The sequence below is a fragment of the Canis lupus genome, chromosome 33, assembly GCF_003254725.2.
Source record: "Canis lupus dingo isolate Sandy chromosome 33, ASM325472v2, whole genome shotgun sequence".
Lineage (NCBI taxonomy): Eukaryota > Metazoa > Chordata > Mammalia > Carnivora > Canidae > Canis > Canis lupus.
The window spans coordinates 9,232,753-9,250,474 of NC_064275.1; the positions used below are offsets into that span (position 1 = coordinate 9,232,753).

Sequence of the window (17,722 nt, forward strand, 5' to 3'; positions counted from 1 at the left end):
TGAGTTTATGTCTAGCCTGTTTTTCTTAGTAATATTGTTCTAGTAATAGTTAATATAGTAATAGAGCAAATATTGTTCATTTATTTTGTCTAGGATATTTTGCACATCCATTACTAATCTTGAGCTCATATAAACCAATTTTTTTTCTTTTTTTTTTTTTTTTTTTTTTTTCATTTTAATACAAATCTGTGTCAATGCCACTGCTTAATTTCAAAAGCAAAAATAATTTAAAAAACAAAAAACCAAAAACTAGTTCAAAGTTGATTAGATAAAACTTCTTCTTTCCATAAGTTTTAGGTTTAATAAAACTGAAAACAAAGAAAACTAAGTACTAATTAATACATTTCTCATGTGTGATCATTCTATTCTTTAAATTTGGCAAAATCATTATATGCCTTAAATTATAGTAATGATATAGAAACTCCTTGATATTTATTAAATAAAGGCATACCTTGGAGCTATTGTGGGTTGAGTTCCAGACCACCACAATAATATTAATGACAATAAAATGAGTCAAATGACTTTTTTTTGGTTTCCTAGTGTATATAAAGGTTATGTTTATACTATAGTCTACTAAGTGCTCAATAGCACTATGTTTAAAAAATGTACATATGTTGCTACTTTATTGCTAAAAAAAAATACTATCATCTGAACTTTTAGCAAGTCATGTTTTTGCTGGGAGAGGGTTTTGCCTTGATGTTGATGGCTGCTGACTGACCAGGGTGGTGGTTGCTCAAGGTTGGGGTGGCTGTGGCAGTTTCTCAAAATAAGACAACAATGAAGTTTGTCACATGGATTGAGTCTTCTTTTAACATGTGATGCTGTGTGATAGCATTTTAGCACAGAACTTTTTTGAAATTTGAAGTCTTTCCTCTCAAACTCTGCAGATGCTTTATCAACTAAATTTATGTACTATTCTTCATTCTTTGTCATTTCCATAATCTGCAACTCAAGAAACCACTTTCTTTGCTCATCCACAAGCAGCAATTCTTCATATGTGAAAATATTATGAGATTGCATCAATTCAGTCACATCTTGAGGTTCCTCTTCTAGTTGTCTTGCTGTCACTACATCTGCTATGGCTTCTCTACTGAAGCATTGAGCCTCTCAAAGTTATCTATAAGGGCTGGAATTAACTTCTTCCAAACTCCTGTTTATGTTGACATTTTGACCCCTCCCTATAAATTACAAATGTTTTTAATGGCATCTAAAATCATGAATTCTTTCTAGATTTTCAATTGACTTTGACCTAATCCATCAAGGTGTTGCTATATGTGGCAACTATAGCCTTCTGAAATGTTTGTCTTAAGACTTGAAGTCAAAATGACTCCTTGATTCACAGACTGCAAAACTGGATGTTGCTTTAGGCATAAAAATAACATTTCATTGTTTATCTCCATCAAAGCTCTTGAGTGATGAAATACAATCTCAATGAGCAGTAATAACTTGAAAAGATTCCTTTTGTTCTGAGCAGTAGGCTTAAACAGGTGTGCTGTCATCCAGGCTTTGTTGTCCCATTTCTATTTGGGAATTACGAGTGGGAGTATTGGTATGAAGAATAGCTGTAGCATAAATCTTAAGGGCTCTAGGACTTTTGGTATGGTTTCAACTTCAATTTGCCAGCTGCATAGCCCCCTTAACAAGAGTCAGCCTGTCCTTGGAAGCTTTAAAGCCAGGTGTTGTCTTCTCTCTAACTATGAAAGCCCTAGATGACATCTTCCAAGAGAAGGCTATTTTGTCTACATTGAAAATCAGATGTTTACTGTGGCCACCTTCCCTTCACTAGATCTTTTGGATAAGTTGCTGCTTCACCTCACTGTTGCATTACAGAGACGGATTTCTTTCCTTAAACCTCACAAACAAATTCCTGCTAGCTTCCACTTTTCTTCTGCAGATTCTTCACCTCTCCACAGAAGAGAAGAGAGTTAGGATTTTGCTCTGAATTAGGCTTTGGCTTAAAGGAATGGTGTGGTTAGTTTGATCTTCTATCCAGATCACTGTAACATTCTTCATATCAGCAACAGGCCGTTTTACTTTCTTATCATTCTTGAGTTCACTGGAGTAGCACTTTTAATTGGCCTCAAAAGCTTTTAGTTATATTTACATCGTGGCTGTTTGGTATGAGATGCCTAGATTTTGGTCTTTCTCAGCTTTAGATATGCCTTCTTCACTACGCTTTTTCATTTCTAGCTTTTGATTATAAAGTAAGGGATGTGTAATTCTTCCTTTTACTTTGACACTTAGAGGCCACTGCAGGGTTATGAAAGGACCTGATTTCAAATTGTTACATCTCAGGAAATAGGAAGACCTGAGGAGAGGAAGAGAGACAAGGGGACAGTCAGTGGAGCACTCAGACACACATGACATTTATTAAGTTTGCCATCTTTTGGGCATCGTTCATAGTGTCCCAAAACAATCACAATAGTAACATAAAAGATAATAGACCACAGGTCATCCTAACAAATACAATAACCTCAAAATTTTTGAAATATTAATTACCAAGATGTGGCACAGAGACATGAAGTGAGTTAATGGTGTTGGAAAATGGCACAGATGGACTTGCTCAACACGGGGTTACATAAACCTTCATTCAGTCTTAAAAAATCACAGTATCTGTGAAGTGCAATAAAAGGAGGTATACCTGTAGTTGAATACAATGGAAGATAGCACCTACAGACACTTGGATTTATTACTTTCATACACGACTCACATGTATGCCTTTTGATGCTTGACACATTTGCTCTAACAAAAGTCATGATCTCGCCTTTGACCCTAAGAAACTGAGATATACATTTTTCAGATAAAGACCTTTTAGATATATTAAAAGGGTTTACCAGATAGCCAACACATTCTATTTCTCAGGTCCATTTCCTACTGGAAATTATTCTTCTGATGGATTCATATGACTGAAAGTCAAAGGGAAGAAAAAAGTTTCACTATCTGAACAGTCTCACCTAATGTATTATTCTTAAAAATCTAGCCACAGATCATGAACTTGAGCTAAACCTTAGTTTGACACATCCAATGACAAGCTGAACAGAAAAAGAAATGGATAAACTTATGATGGAGGCAGAATAGAAATTACTTCTATTTCCATAGTACATTTCTTTGAAGGAGTTCAAGGCAATTGATGAAAAAGATATGACAGTAAATATGAACCAATTTTCCTTCAGAGACCAAATCTGAGAACTGGGAATACAAAATATTCACTGGCATATTGTGTTGTTTACTGGGGCCATTTGTTAACATGTTCTCTGATCTGGACACAACACAATTATAAGGCAGGATTTGTTCATTTCTCTGTTAATTCAATCCTCAGTCATTTTCAAGTCTCTTCTTCCATGAAACCCTCTTGAAATGTTTCAACGCAAGCTGTTCTATTCTCTTTGAAGGCCAAACTCCCTCATACTTTAAAATAACTGACAACCACTTTGACATCAAAATAGTTGTTTATTGAAGGAAGACCTTAGTTAAGCACTTTTGTTATTGTTATTTTGTTTGGGGATGCAGCCCTTTCCTCAGTTTTTTCTAGCTAGAATGCCAGAGACTTTAAGTTTGATCCTGATGGTTAATTTTATGCATCAGCCTGAGTGGGTCATGTGCTGCTCACATATATAAACATTATCCTGGATGTGTCTATGAGAGTGTTTCTGGATGTGATTAACATTTCGATTAAAAGACTGAACAAAGCAGATTGCCTTCCCCAAATGGGGGCTTCTTCCAAGCCAGTGAAAGCTTAAGCACAAGAAAAAAGTTGATCAAGAGAGATTTTGCTCTCTGTGTGTTGGTCTTGAGCTGGAATATTGCACTCCAGGTTTTCAGACCTTCATACTATAGATACTGGGATTTCTCAGCTTCCATAATTTTATTAGCCAATCTTTATAATAAATCTCTATGTAGCCTCATAGTTCTATTTCTTTGGAGAACCTTGACACAGTGATCAATGCAGCATGACCTGTTGAAAGCCTAAGTTCTAGAAGAGAGACTGAGGGAACTATAGTGGGAAAGAGGGGCAAGAGGAACAATTATTGCCTTTTTAGGCTGTTTCATAAAAAAAAAAAAATCAGGTATTGATTTCATTCAGTATAAATTAAGTCTAAAGTTTCAATGCATTTCTGGTTGAACTCCAAGGAATTAAGAAAAAATAAGTCTGTTCCAGATGTCCCAACGCAACCAAATTGGGCAGTCTTAATCCAAAAGTATAACCTCAAAGTAAAAAGCAGATTTTTTTATACCCTCTCTGATACTCTGATTTCTTACCCTTTTCTGCTTTATTCTTTATATGTTTCCCTTATTCTTTTTAAATATTAATTCTTAGCTTTTCATATTATAGGATCTCTGTATTTTAAAATAATGTAACAAAAGGTAAAAAAAAAAACAAACCCGACAGAGCATTAAAATATTTTCATTCACGCTACATTTTCTTGTTCACAATTAACAGTCTTGCTTTATAAATCATTTACTTCTTATAACAATCTTTGTGACTTAGATCAACAGAATTAAAACTACATTTTGCATTTCTTTTACATGACGTATGGGAAATTTTGAGGGAATAAGAATGCTTTCGTTTTTACTCTACTACTGATCTGAGAAACCAGGGAACTGTGAAGAAATGCTTAATACTTTTCCTTTCTGTCCTCCCACAATTTCTCTTCTCATTTAAAAATAAAGACATGGAGGTGTCTGGAAGTCTCAGATGGTAAAGTGGCTCACTTTGCTCAGGTCATGATCTCAGGGTCCTGGCAGTGAGTTCTAGGCATCAGGCTCTCCATTCAGCAGGGAATCTGCTTGGTCCTCCCCCTTTGCCCCTCTCCCTGCTAATGCTTTCTCTTTCTCCAATTGGAGAAAAAAAAAAAAAAAAACTTATCTCCTCTATAGCTTTCAGATGTGCATTTGCAGTATTTTTAAATAAGCTGTTTTTTTAAAATTTTTATTTATTTATGATAGTCACACACAGAGAGAGCGAGGCAGAGACCCAGGCAGAGGGAGAAGCAGGCTCCATGCACCGGGAGCCAGACGTGGGATTCGATCCCGGGTCTCCAGGATCGCGCCCTGGGCCAAAGGCAGGCGCCAAACCGCTGCACCACCCAGGGATCCCTTAAATAAGCTGTTTTGATTAATATTAGTTGCAATTATGTACACAGATTTTTAGAGATAATGATCATTAATGGGTAAAACTGTAAAAGGACAGGGTGATAGCAGATTTTAAAGGAGACCGACCAACTGTCATCAGTTGAACCCACTGAAATCTTTATTTCTAAAAGGGGTGAAATTATCCTTTGTTCTTCCAGTAATATGCTGTGCAAAGTACTTCACACACATTTGCAGCATGCTTGCCAAAATACTTTTCCCTGATTTTAGCCTAGATGATGCTTAAATTTATAGGAAATGTAGGGGATAGAAGAACAAACTGACAAATTGAGAATGTGGATCATTCAAAAGGGTAATCGATTCTGTTTCTATAAAGAATTGGTAGCATAAAGACTGAAAAGGAATGAGGAACATCTATAATTAAAAAGATTTTCGTATGCTCTTCTTACAAGAGCTTTCCTTTAAACACATGTTTTTGAGTAGTTGTCATGTATGAAATTACAACTAACTACTTTGTTGGCCAGCAGATAGCAAGACAGGGCTAGGTAGAGAAGCAAAATGTAAGTTCCCAGTTGTATTACTATTACAATGAAATGCCATTTCTGGGGGCAGCAAATGCAAGTAAATTGGGGCATTTAGCACTCAAATTCTAGGACACAAATATTAAGAGTAAAATGGATTTTGTATTTGTAGTTATGGTACACAGACTTGACTACAAATCCCTTAATTAAATAGGACACAGCTGCTCCTGTATTAAGCCATTTTAGTAGCATGAAAGAAAAACTGAGTGTTAGATGTGTAGGCCATTATTTCACATTGAAAATTTTTTCATTGTACAATTTGAAAAGATTTACCATTTGAGAAATATGGCAAACCTGGAATATGGAGTGCTGGCGTGCTTTTTTTCCTATGAAAGTAAAAAGCCATGGGATAAAGCAGTTAAGAAGGGAAGCGTGGGCCCATTAACACATTGACCTCACACTAGTAGTTTGACAGAATTGGTACCCAGGATTTGCATTTGTACAATTTGCTAAAAGCAAAGTGCAAATCAAGCCTCAGAAACAGTAGGACCAGGAAATAAGCAAGTGTGTTGCTGCTTCTCTAAAGTCCTCTGTATCCTGTGCTCATATCAGATCTACCCAATGCTCATCTGGGGAGAGTCAGAGTTCACAAACTAGGTTTTTAGAGTGCTTCAAAACAACCTAGGGAATGCTAATAGGGAATGCTAAGACTGAGAGGGTCCCAGTGGGCTTAAAGCAAGCAGGACACAATTTTTTTTACAAGTCTTTCATCCTCAGAAACTACAGCTGACTCTTGACTTAAGGTCTTTTTTTGGCCCTGAGCAAAGAACATACCATTAAAGTGAGGCTTATTTATAAGTGAAGTAGCTTGTTTTTTTTCACCGTAGGAATTAGAGGGTTTTTTTAAAGGACTCTCATCACAATAAAGTCCTTTGCTTCTATACACTCACTCCCACACTTCCTTGCCCACACATCAGATAATACTGAACTTGTTGAAGTCCCTTGTACACATCATCATTTGTCTCTATGGAACACTGGTCCTTATTATCAGCTGCTATCTATCCTCTTTCTTATCTTTTAGTTATTTTTTGTTTTCCCCAAATAATCTACTGTGGGAAGTTAAGATCATCATACTCTAATCAATCTCTACTTTCAACTTTTCCTTTCTTTACAAACAGTAAGAGACTTTGTTTCCTCCTTTCTAATGTTATACTTACTCGTCTTCACACTCTTCCAGTTAAAGTTAGGTGTACCCCAAGGCAGATGAGCACTAATTTCATCTTCAGCTATCTTCAGAGAAATGCTATTCCATGAATTGTCCTCTCTTTCCCATCTCCTCAAACTTTTCTCTCTAATGGCAATTATTTCCAGCATATATATATATATATAAATAAATATAAGGAAATCACTCCTGTCTACAAAACTTTTGACTGATGTCCATAGCCATTTAGCTTTTAGCCTATGCCCCTCTACCTTCAGAAAGAAGATTAAAAAAAAAAAAGTTCTATGTTATTCTATTTCATATTCACTCAAATGGTCTCCTCTAAAGCTGAATAAGTTTATAAAGTCTCAAGTTCCTGCATTTTGGGTACACACTACAAAATATATAAGGGGTAAATACAGTTTTGATTCACTTCTGAGGATCTTAGAAATCTCAGTGTATAGTACATCTCCATTTACCCAAATAACATTTTATTAGAGTATTTTGTGTGTGTGTCTCCCATTAAAACTTTAGGCTGCTAGGTAAAGAAACTATTTTTTTATTTTATTTTATGTTTTCTCAATTGTATAGTAGAGTATTAAAACTAGATAGAGATTTTCCTTTTCTCTTTTGTCACCTAGTCCCTGTACTGTCCTTGCCTGTGCTCATCCCAGGACCCTACAAGACCCGATCCTTGCTCCTCTCCAACTTTACCTTGTAAGTTCTAGTCTCGTGGCCAGCTTCATGTCCTCCAGCAGGCAAGATTTATTCTGAGCCTTTCTACTTACTCTTTGTCTTCTCAAAAGATCTTTCCTCACCTGGTTTCTTAACACTTAGTCTCAGCTCTGATATTATTGCCTTCTCTTAGGAAGAGGAGAAGAACCACTTCTCTACTCTTTATCACATTATCCTGTTTTTGTCTTCTTCATAGAAACTAACAGTCCCTGAAACTATGCTGTTTGTTTACTCGCTCCATAAAAGAGCCTTGTTTTGTTCCCAGTATTTGCCCATTATGTGAAATGGTGCCTGGCATGTGAAAAGAATGGGACACGTATTTGTTGAATGAATACATGTATTAAATAAGCTGGGGTTTGGACTCCTCATCTCTGAGGCTGGATAGGGATTTTTCTAAGACTCAATGGCACCATTTGCAGCAAAGGTAAATGAAAAAATGTGGGTACATGTGAGCATTTGAAAGTGACCAAATAACCAGACCAAATCCACAGCAAATACTGCTGAGATATTTAGTACATTGTCTAACACATCCTCATTACATCACTCTCATGAGCTTCTCAGAAGAACTCAACCCTGCTTGTGACCAGAAGTTTTAAGATAAAATAGAAATGGATCCATTAAATATGCATTAGATGAAAGAACAGAGGAGACTATCTGGGTAGACCCAGTTGCCTATCAGATCCCCAACATCCAGAGACTACCAATTAAACAGAACTGTATACTATGTAATTAAGTCCTATGTAAAGAACTAAATTTCTTTCACATTATATTCATCTCAGGTTACTCAGGCATCGAGGGGACAAATGTTATCAGTAAGTGGTACATTTCAGTGTCTAAATATTTTTAGTCTGTCCCCCTTCCTTTCTTAGCCTAGGGAGCTATCAAGGTGAAACCTGGATCTGATTCATCCTCCAAATGTGTCTCATCTCAAAATGCTTGCCTTCTTCACTGTTAAAGATACAAAAGGAAAAAGGGGGAAATTATTGCCACTCTGAAAGACTTTTTGAGGCTGTGGATGTGGCAGTTGGGTCTCCTAAGGATGGGATGATATGTGGAGGGAATGTTCTCAGAGAAACATCTGTGAAGAATAAAGTGTGGTGATCTACACAATAAAAAAACCAAAAAACATAGGTGGAATCTTCACCTCACACTTCAAGAGAAAGGGAGATCAAGAATACCCAAAAAGGTGACTGAGGGGTAAAGAGCAATGAAAGTTGAAAGATCTTTCTAGTCCTTCAAACTAAAATGTACACCTTCTTTTTCAGTGATGCCTAGCACACTTTTATTCCTCTATAATGAATGTTGTCTGTATATATTTCTAAAGTAGCTATAATGTACTAAAAAGCAATGAGATCGTATTAATATTTGGATCCTATAGAGTATTTAGCACAACGTTATAATGTAAGCAAAGTGTTAGGATGAAATGTGTCCACTGCCATCATACATCATGTTAATATTAAAACACCCAAGGGGCACCGGGGTGGCTCAGTGGTTGAGCACCTGCCTTTGGCTCAGGGCATGATCCCGGAGTCTGGGATTGAGTCCCACATTAGGCTCCCTGCATGGAGCCTGCTTCTCCTTCTTTCTATGTCTCTGCCTCTCTCTTTCTGTCTCTCATGAATAAATAATCTAAAAAGAATATTAAAAAACACCTAAAATAAAACATGAGTCTTTAGATGGGTTGAAAAGGTACAGAAATTACATGAGAGGAACAGTGTTTTACATACCTTTTGGTGTGTTGCTATATGTCCATTATCTTCCTGAACTAGACACTCTAACCATCTCTTCAGTTTAACAAGCACAGGTTCTTAGCACCCCTTTTTGTCAGCAACTACAACCAACAGTCACAATTGACAGGACCAGGGACAAGCACCTGGCTTATGCTTCTCTAATCCAGAGCCCTCTTGGTTGAAGCAGGACCAAGAGAGAATCAAGCATTTTCATGTACCTGAGCCCATGACACGTAAACTTAGAATTCACTAGCACCCAGATTTGGCTGTGCAGACTACAGATACAAGAAGTCAATCTATATAGATACAGAAATCCAGAAATGAGTTAAGAGGGGCAAAGAGTATATCTCCAGGGGTCCAGCAGCTTTTCGGTTTGTAACTTTCAGCTCTTCCTATGACTGGGTAAATGTCTGATGCTGAATTTCAAGAGATGCGCCTACACCACTATAACCTTATTTCTTCTTAAGCTTTCAAATCTGTATCTGATACTTATAATATATAAAGAGACTTAATTCACCCAGGTAATGAGCAGACTTGGAAATGAGATAATTATTACACCGTTTATCACCATCTGGTGGCTTGGCCAATATGTTTACATGCTATATTTAATTTTATTTAACTTTTTTCTAAGAATCTGAAATATTTTTCTAAGAGCCAACAATTCAGTTTGGTTACATGAAATGAAAAAAAAAAAACAGTTGGCAAAATTAGAGGTTATTTTTTGTTTTGTTTTTTAACATTTTATGGTAAAGCTTCTTTTTAAAAAGATTTTATTTATTCATTCATGAGACACAGAGAGAGAGGCAGAGACACAGGCAGAGGGAGAAGCAGGCTCTCTGTAAGGAGCCCAATGCAGGACTCAATCCAGGAGCCCAGGATCATGCCATGAACCAAAGGCAGGGCTCAACCACTGAGCCACCCAGGTGCCTTATGGTAAAATGTTTCATAAGGAATATTGATATGGAAACTAACAACTCTACTTGTAGCTATTCCACTTCTTTATCAGTTTCAGTTGAAACATTAGTATATTGTTAAATGCTAAAAACTAGATGTTTACAACTCTAGTTCTAAACATTGTCTAGCCCAAATATGCAACTTGTAATCAATAATAGATATTGATTCACACTGCATCTTTAACAAGATTAAGACCCATTCACAGAGCTAAAGGCTATATGTGAAGGCATAATAAAAGGCTACTTGGTAAACTGCTGGATGTCCTTTCTGGTTAACAAACAAAAAAGCCCAGCTAATATAACACAAAATAGCTGTTCAAAAAAATTAGAAGCAAACAAGCCATGCAAATAGTTCATCCGGCTATAGAAAACTATGAAATTTAGGTAGAATGGAGGTAATGTTTGAGACGGAGTACTTGGCTAGATACTTCCAGAAACACAATGGAACTGAATGATAGTATTCTTATAAAGAGAATACAAAATAAATTCTATTGCAAGTGTTTTGACCCACAGATGACAATCTCGCAGGATATATAAGTACAGAAGTAGAAATGTTCTGGAGCCAGTATGATAGGAGAGACAGCCAGATGCCTTTTTAATTCTATAACAAAGATGGTAAAGTACAACACAATTGTTTTGTTTTTTTGCTTTCATCTTTTTATCTTAATATCTTACTCCCTCTTTAAAACTCCTCTCTCACCTTCCAGTTTTTATTTTATTAGTGCAGTTATTTCTAACCAGTGCTTAGGAAGATATCTGTATTTTCAGTTAATTCTTGCCATGATGTGGGGGTACCAAGCACAAGAGTTTCCTCCCTTCATTTAATTTCTACCTTGTGCCTCACACTGGAAGTTACTAAGACTCAGACTTTGGTCCTTTAAGGAGATCTCAGAGACAGATGTGAAAAAGAGAACCTGCTCTGAACAGTTGGTTGTCTTTGCAGATGTATTCACATGTGATATACACAAATTGGAACATGGTTAATTCTAGCTGGAAGTAGAGGTCAGAATGGTTTTATTCTTAAAATTAAGACAAGATGGATTGCCTGTATAGAAGGAGGACTACATTCTAGGAAAAAGGAATATTTGAATTTGCATAACATTTTGGAGGTAGCAAGTACTCTAAGAGTATTGGCAAATAATTCACTTGGTAAGCATGGGTGTGTGTCAAAAGATGACACTGGAAAGAAAGGAAAGAGTTATCCTGTTATACAAAGGTATTCTATGATTAACATGTTTCAGCATCATTTTATAGGCAGAGGAAGCTATGAAAGATACATTTCTGGTGCAGAAACATAGGGTGTCATTTCACAAGATCCTGACTGAACCTGGGAGTCACTGAAATTATCTTTTGGGAAATACACTATTAAAAGATAATTATCACAAAGAGTAAAATGGTAAAATGACTCTTGTACAAATATGAAAACAAACATGTTGAAGATTTTAAATTATGAGGGAAACACATAAAGGTTATAAGTAGTTGAAAGACTGGGCAGCTCGGGTGGCTCAGTGGTTTAGTTCCTGCGCTTGGCATGATCCTGGAGACCTGGGATCGAGTCCCATGTCGGGCTCCCTGCATGGACTCTGCTTCTCCCTCTGCCTGTGTCTCAGCCTCTATCTGTGTGTGTCTCTCTCATGAATAAATAAAATCTTTGATTAGACAAATGGACAATGGCCAGACAGTGATAGTTGATTCCAATCTTCTGCAGCAACAGTCCAAGAAGCCAATCACAACCTCTATCAGCCCAGAAGGGTCAGGATTTGTCACTGCCTGCTAGCTGCCCTAATTTTTACTTCTACTTCCAACTCATGACCAACCAGAGAAAACCAAATATACTCCCCAAACTAATCATGTAAGGTGTCTCATTTCCTTCTAGTTAGCCTACCTCCTGCATGCCAACAACCCACTATTAGGCACTCCTGAAGTCTTTCCTTCTTTTCCACTATAAATCTTTCCCACTCACCTGCCTGCCTTTGAGTCTGCCAATTGCAAGTGACGGTGACTGCCTCCCTTGATTTAACAAGATCTGAATCAATAGTCTCTGTTCTAATTTGGGTGGCCTTTGTTTATTCCCACAGTTTTCCTAGAAGTTCCACCAAGATAGCAACTGTATTTCACATTGAGATGGAGTCCAGCCTTTGAGCAGTACCCACAATAGACCTTTGTGCCTTGTTGAGTCTGTGTCACCATGGGAATTTAATGGTCAACCAGTTCTGAAAACATAAACTAAAAGTATCTCTTGGTGAATGGAAAACTGATAGTGGGGGAGATTCCTCCCTCTATCAAAACAAAATAATCAAGATGGAAGGAGAATTTCATTTTTTTGGTGACCCAGAGCATAGTTTGTCCAAATGGATGCTTGTGAAAACCTCAGACTCACCAGTCTGTGAAGCAAGCTCAAAGGACAAGTTGCTAGGACCTATACCTATGTTCTACCCTGTGATTCTTTTTTTTATGACAACATACTTTTAGACAACACAGCACAAAGGAGAGCAAAGGTAGATGAAAAGGAATGATCTGATTCCATCAACAATAGGGACCAATCACAAACAAATTGTTACCACTAACAAAACTGAGGTACTGAACTGAGACTACATAGTGAGGAACCCAGGGCAGAATGGGATTCAGATCTGATGGTTCTGATTTACCACATTGACATGCACTAAATGCTTCACTTTAATGATTCTTTCCTCTATTTTTTTCAGTGTGCCTCTGGATCAGAAACAGTCAATACCTTTGGAAAGGTACAATAATATACCTGGTCAGTCACACCTGAGGGTTAAGTAAAGTACATTCCCATTCTTCAATAAAAACTAAAAAGAGGGACGCCTGGGTGGCTCAGTGGTTGAGCGTCTGCCTTTGGCTCAGGGCGTGATCCTGGAGACCTGGGATCAAGTCCCACATCGGGCTCCCTGCATGGAGCCTGCTTCTCCCTCTGTCTCTACCTCTCTCTCTCTTGGTCTCTCATGAATAAATAAATAAAAAAAAGATAAACTTTTCTTGTCATTTGGTCTTGATATTCTAATTTGTTCAGAGAACAAGTGAGCCTCTTAAAGGATTCCACTTGCTTTGTTTTAGCAGAAAGAGAATATTCCAAGACAAAGTTACAGTTTTGCTAAAACACAATTGATTATTAGGGCATAACTTATCTAAGGGGTGAAAAACAAATTCTTTTGATATGCTAAAGACTCTATAAGCTTATCTCAGATTCCTTGAAAATGAAATCAAGAGTACTTTTAGATTTAACATTTCTGAGATTGTGACTCTTTATGAGTTGACTGAGTTCTCACTAAGAAATAATCTCCTTTGAGAGCCCAATGAAAACAGGCTTCTGAAACACAAGAAAACTCTTCAACAGCCTCTTTTCTAGGTGTTACTATTTGCACATGAGTGATCTGGACAAACATTAAGGTTTTATCTTGATGGGAACCATCAAAAACCTATTGCTGATGCAGTAAGACAAGGAAATAAAAGGTAAGTGGGTTGGAAAACGGGCTGTGATGGAAGACTTAACACCTTACTTGTTCACAGAAGACATGATCATCTATGTAGAAAATCCAAGGGAACTGATCAAAAAGCTCCCAAAACACATTAATGATTATAACAAGGTTGCAGAATACAAAGTTAATATATAAAAGTCAGTTGATTTCCTATATACCAGTAATGAACAAGTGATATTTGAAATGAAAAACAATTCTGGTGTGGGGGGGTGCTTATTTATTGTATTAAATATTAGGTATAAATCTAAGGAAATATGTACAAGATATGTATAAGGAAAACTGCAAAACCTTAATGAATGAAATCAAAGAAAAGCTAAATAGATCTTCCAGGGGCATGGATAGGAAGACTCAAGAGGAAGGTATCAGTTCCTTCTGCCTTGGTCTATATGGATTTGATACAATCCTGGTAAAAATATCAAAAAACTATTTATGGATAGCAACAAGCTCATCCAAAAGTTTATATGGAAAGGCAAAAGACTCAGAATAACCAATCTAATTTTGAAGGAGAAGAACAAAGTTGGAAGAATGACACTACCCAAAGTCAAAACTTAACTCTAAAGCTATGGTAATAAGGTCAGTGTGGTATTGATGAAAGAATACACAAATTAATCAATGGAACAGGATAGAAAGCCCAGAAATGGATCCCCAGAAATATAGTCAATTGATCTATGACAAAGAAGCAAAAGCAATACATGTGGGGAAAAAAAAGTCTCTTCAATAAATGGGGCTGGAATAATTGGATATCCAATGAAAGAAAAAAAAAATCTCAGTACAGACCTTACATTATTCACAAAAATTAATTCAAAATAGATCATAGGCCTAAATTACAATGCCAAATTCTAAAACCCCTGAAGATAACATAGTAGAAATCATGGATGACCATGGGTATGATGATGTCTTTTTAGGTACAACAGACAGCAAAGACACAATCCATCAAAGAAATAATTGATAAGCTGAAATTGAAAACTTCTATGTGAAAGACATTGTCAAGAGAATGAAAAGACTAGTCACAGATTGGGGGAAAAATATTTTAAAAGATCTATCTGATAAAATTCAACAATAACCCAATGAGGGGTGGCTCAGTCTGTTAAGTGTTTGCCTTTGGGTCAGGTCATGATCCCGGGGTCCTGGGAACAAGTCCCACATTGGCCTCCCTGCTTAGGGAGAAGTCTGCTCCTCTCTTTCTCACCTTCCCCCTCTGCCCATGCTCTTTCTCTAGTTTTCTCTCAAATAAGTAAATAAAATCTTAAAAAAAAAAGCCCAATTTAAAAACAGGCAAAATATTTTTAGAGATACTTCACCAAAGAAGATATGAAATATATTTTTATAAGCTTATTTGATATATATCATTTATCTTCAGAAATGCAAATTAAAACAGCCAGATACCACTATACACCTATTAGTATAGCCAAAACTAGAAGACTGACAACATCAAGTGCTTGTAAGGATGTGGAACAGCAGAAACTTTCAGCTATTGCTGGTGGAAATGACAAATAATACAGCCATTTTCTAGAGAATTTGGCCGTTTCTCACAAAAACTAAACTCTTACCATACAAGCAATCACACTCGTTGGTATTTACCCAAAGGAGTAGAATACAGAGAAACCTACACAGGGTTTATAGAAGCCTTATTCATAATTGCCAAAACTTAGAAGCAATGATGATGTCCTTCAGTAAGCGAATGGATAAACTGTGGTACAACTGTACAATAAAATGTTCTTCAGCACTAGGAAGAAATGAGTTAAGGTGTGAAAAGACATGGAAAAATCTTTAAGTGAACTAAGTTAAGGTAAAAGGCTATATACGGTGTGATTCAAATTTTATAATATTCTGGAAAAGCAACACTCTGGAAATGGTAAAAAGACCAGCAGTTGCCCATGGTGGTGGTGGGGGGGAGGGGTGAGGAATGAATAGGCATAGCACAGAGAAATTTTAGGGCAGTGAACATATTCTGTATGATATTATAATGATAAATATAAGTCATTATACATTTGTCCAACAAATGCACAACACCAAGAATAAACTAAGGCAAACTATGGACTCTGGGTGATTATAATGTGTCAGTGTAAGTTCATCCTTGGTAAAATATGTAACCATTCTGGTGATTGATGTTTATAATGGCAGAAACTATGCATGAGAAGGAGCAGAAATTATATGGGAAATCTCTGTACCTTCCTCTCAATTTTGTAAACATGAAACTGCTCTAAAAATAAAAACTGTTACTTACAACCAGGTCAAGGATAAGGATTTAGTAAAGGCATATCCATCTTGTCTTAGGGAAATACTGCCACTTAATAATTTGTACTGAATACTTCTATGAAGTAGACTAAGAACACAACATTTTTCAGCCAGTTGATTAACCTCTTCTAAGTTTCTTTCTCACACCAGTATTCACCACTCTAGCACCCTGAACCCTGCCACTTTTTTACACCTCCCAGAAGAGGATTTTGTGTAACCTCAATTAGGAAACTTTCCCTACCTTGTTCAGATTTATTAGGGACTACCATTGAGAACCCTAACCTAATATTATTGTTAATGGATTTATATTTCAAAAGTAAAACTTGAGTTTATCAAGAAGAATATGCTATCACTGATTTAAGACCTTCTTTAGAGCATACTGCTGTACATAAGGAAAATTGGTCCCAGTGCAATTACTAGAGCTTGTCAAGTAGCAAAAATATCAGAGTAAACTTATACTCAGTACATATGTTTTTACAGTAATAAATGATTTGGGGATGCTTTGGAAAGGTTTTCATGATTGTTAGAATTCTCAAAAATGGCCAATAAGCTATAGAACTTTTAGATGCACTTTAAGTTCCTATAGAGGTAACTATTATGAGGGTTGAGGCCCCTATAGAGAGAAATAGTATAAAAGCTATGGGAGGTCAGCCTGGGTGGCTCAGCAGTTTAGCACCTGCCTTCAGCCCAGGGTGTGATCCTGAAGACCCAGGATCGAGTCTTGCGTTGGGCTGCCTGCATGGAGCCTGCTTCTCTCTCTCTCTCTGCCTCTGTCTCTCATGAATACATAAATAAAATAAAATAAAAAAAGCAACTAGCATAATGATCTGTCAGCCATTTCCCATAAATAAACAGGCTTAACCAAAGCTATGATGCTAAATAAACCTCAGGATAAATCTGTGGAAGGATTCAGAAGCCATTAAAAATATAAAATTTGCCCCTTAATTTTGACATGGAAGAATGGAAAAAGAAAGATGGTACTCAAGATGGTTACTTGGCGGGAATAGTTGATTAGATTTCTTCATAATACTCATCATGGTATAGACACATTACATTAACACTGGTGGAGAAATAATATTTTTTAAAAAGCTGAGGTCACTTTCAAGTCACGGATCAACTGTCACCCTAGAAAAACTACAAAAATAGGTCATGGCCAGGTATCTTGAGTCCTCCCCTTGAACATACCCAGGTGAATTTTATCCAGCTTTCTCTTCTATGGAACTTGAATATGTTTTGGTTATCTATTTTGGGGATGGATTGAAGTACTTTTCATATAGTCACTGAAAAGATGCTTGGTTTTGTATTTTCTTTTTTTTTTTGGTTTTGTATTTTCAACCTGGGGAATATTAATTTTTATATCAAATGGCCAAGGCACAAAACTTAAGGGAATTGTTCTTGGATAGCCAAAAAAATACCATGGTTTTACCACCCACAATCTTTGGAAAGTTGGAAGAACTAATGGCATCCTTACTCTAAAACTAGCAAAATTTTAGAAACTCCTATGTTTCCTGACCAAAGGTATTCCCATTTATGCCTATACAAGCACTATTAAAGGTTTACATCAATTTTCTGATTATAAATTGGTACCTGGAATGCACATGAATTTAAGAATTTCATCTCTAAAAAAAAAAAATTCATCTCTATTACTGAACTCTGTCCTGCTCCATACTGACATAACAAAATATTGCAAAAGTTTATCACCAAAAGGTTAAGGTTGCCTTCCCACAACATCTACCTAAGTAGCTTTTTTATT

The 17,722-nt window shown here is 36.6% G+C and overlaps 1 long non-coding RNA gene across 2 annotated transcripts in view; it reads right to left on the reverse strand.

Moving 5' to 3' along the window:
- The window catches only part of LOC112679167 (uncharacterized), a 115,094-nt gene that overhangs the window by 4,081 nt on the left and 93,291 nt on the right, over nucleotides 1-17,722 (reverse strand). For both annotated transcript variants that reach the window (XR_007408015.1, XR_003148151.3), the window contains exon 3: nucleotides 452-2,308. This is a non-coding gene — a long non-coding RNA (uncharacterized LOC112679167). The remainder of the gene's footprint in view (nucleotides 1-451; nucleotides 2,309-17,722) is intronic.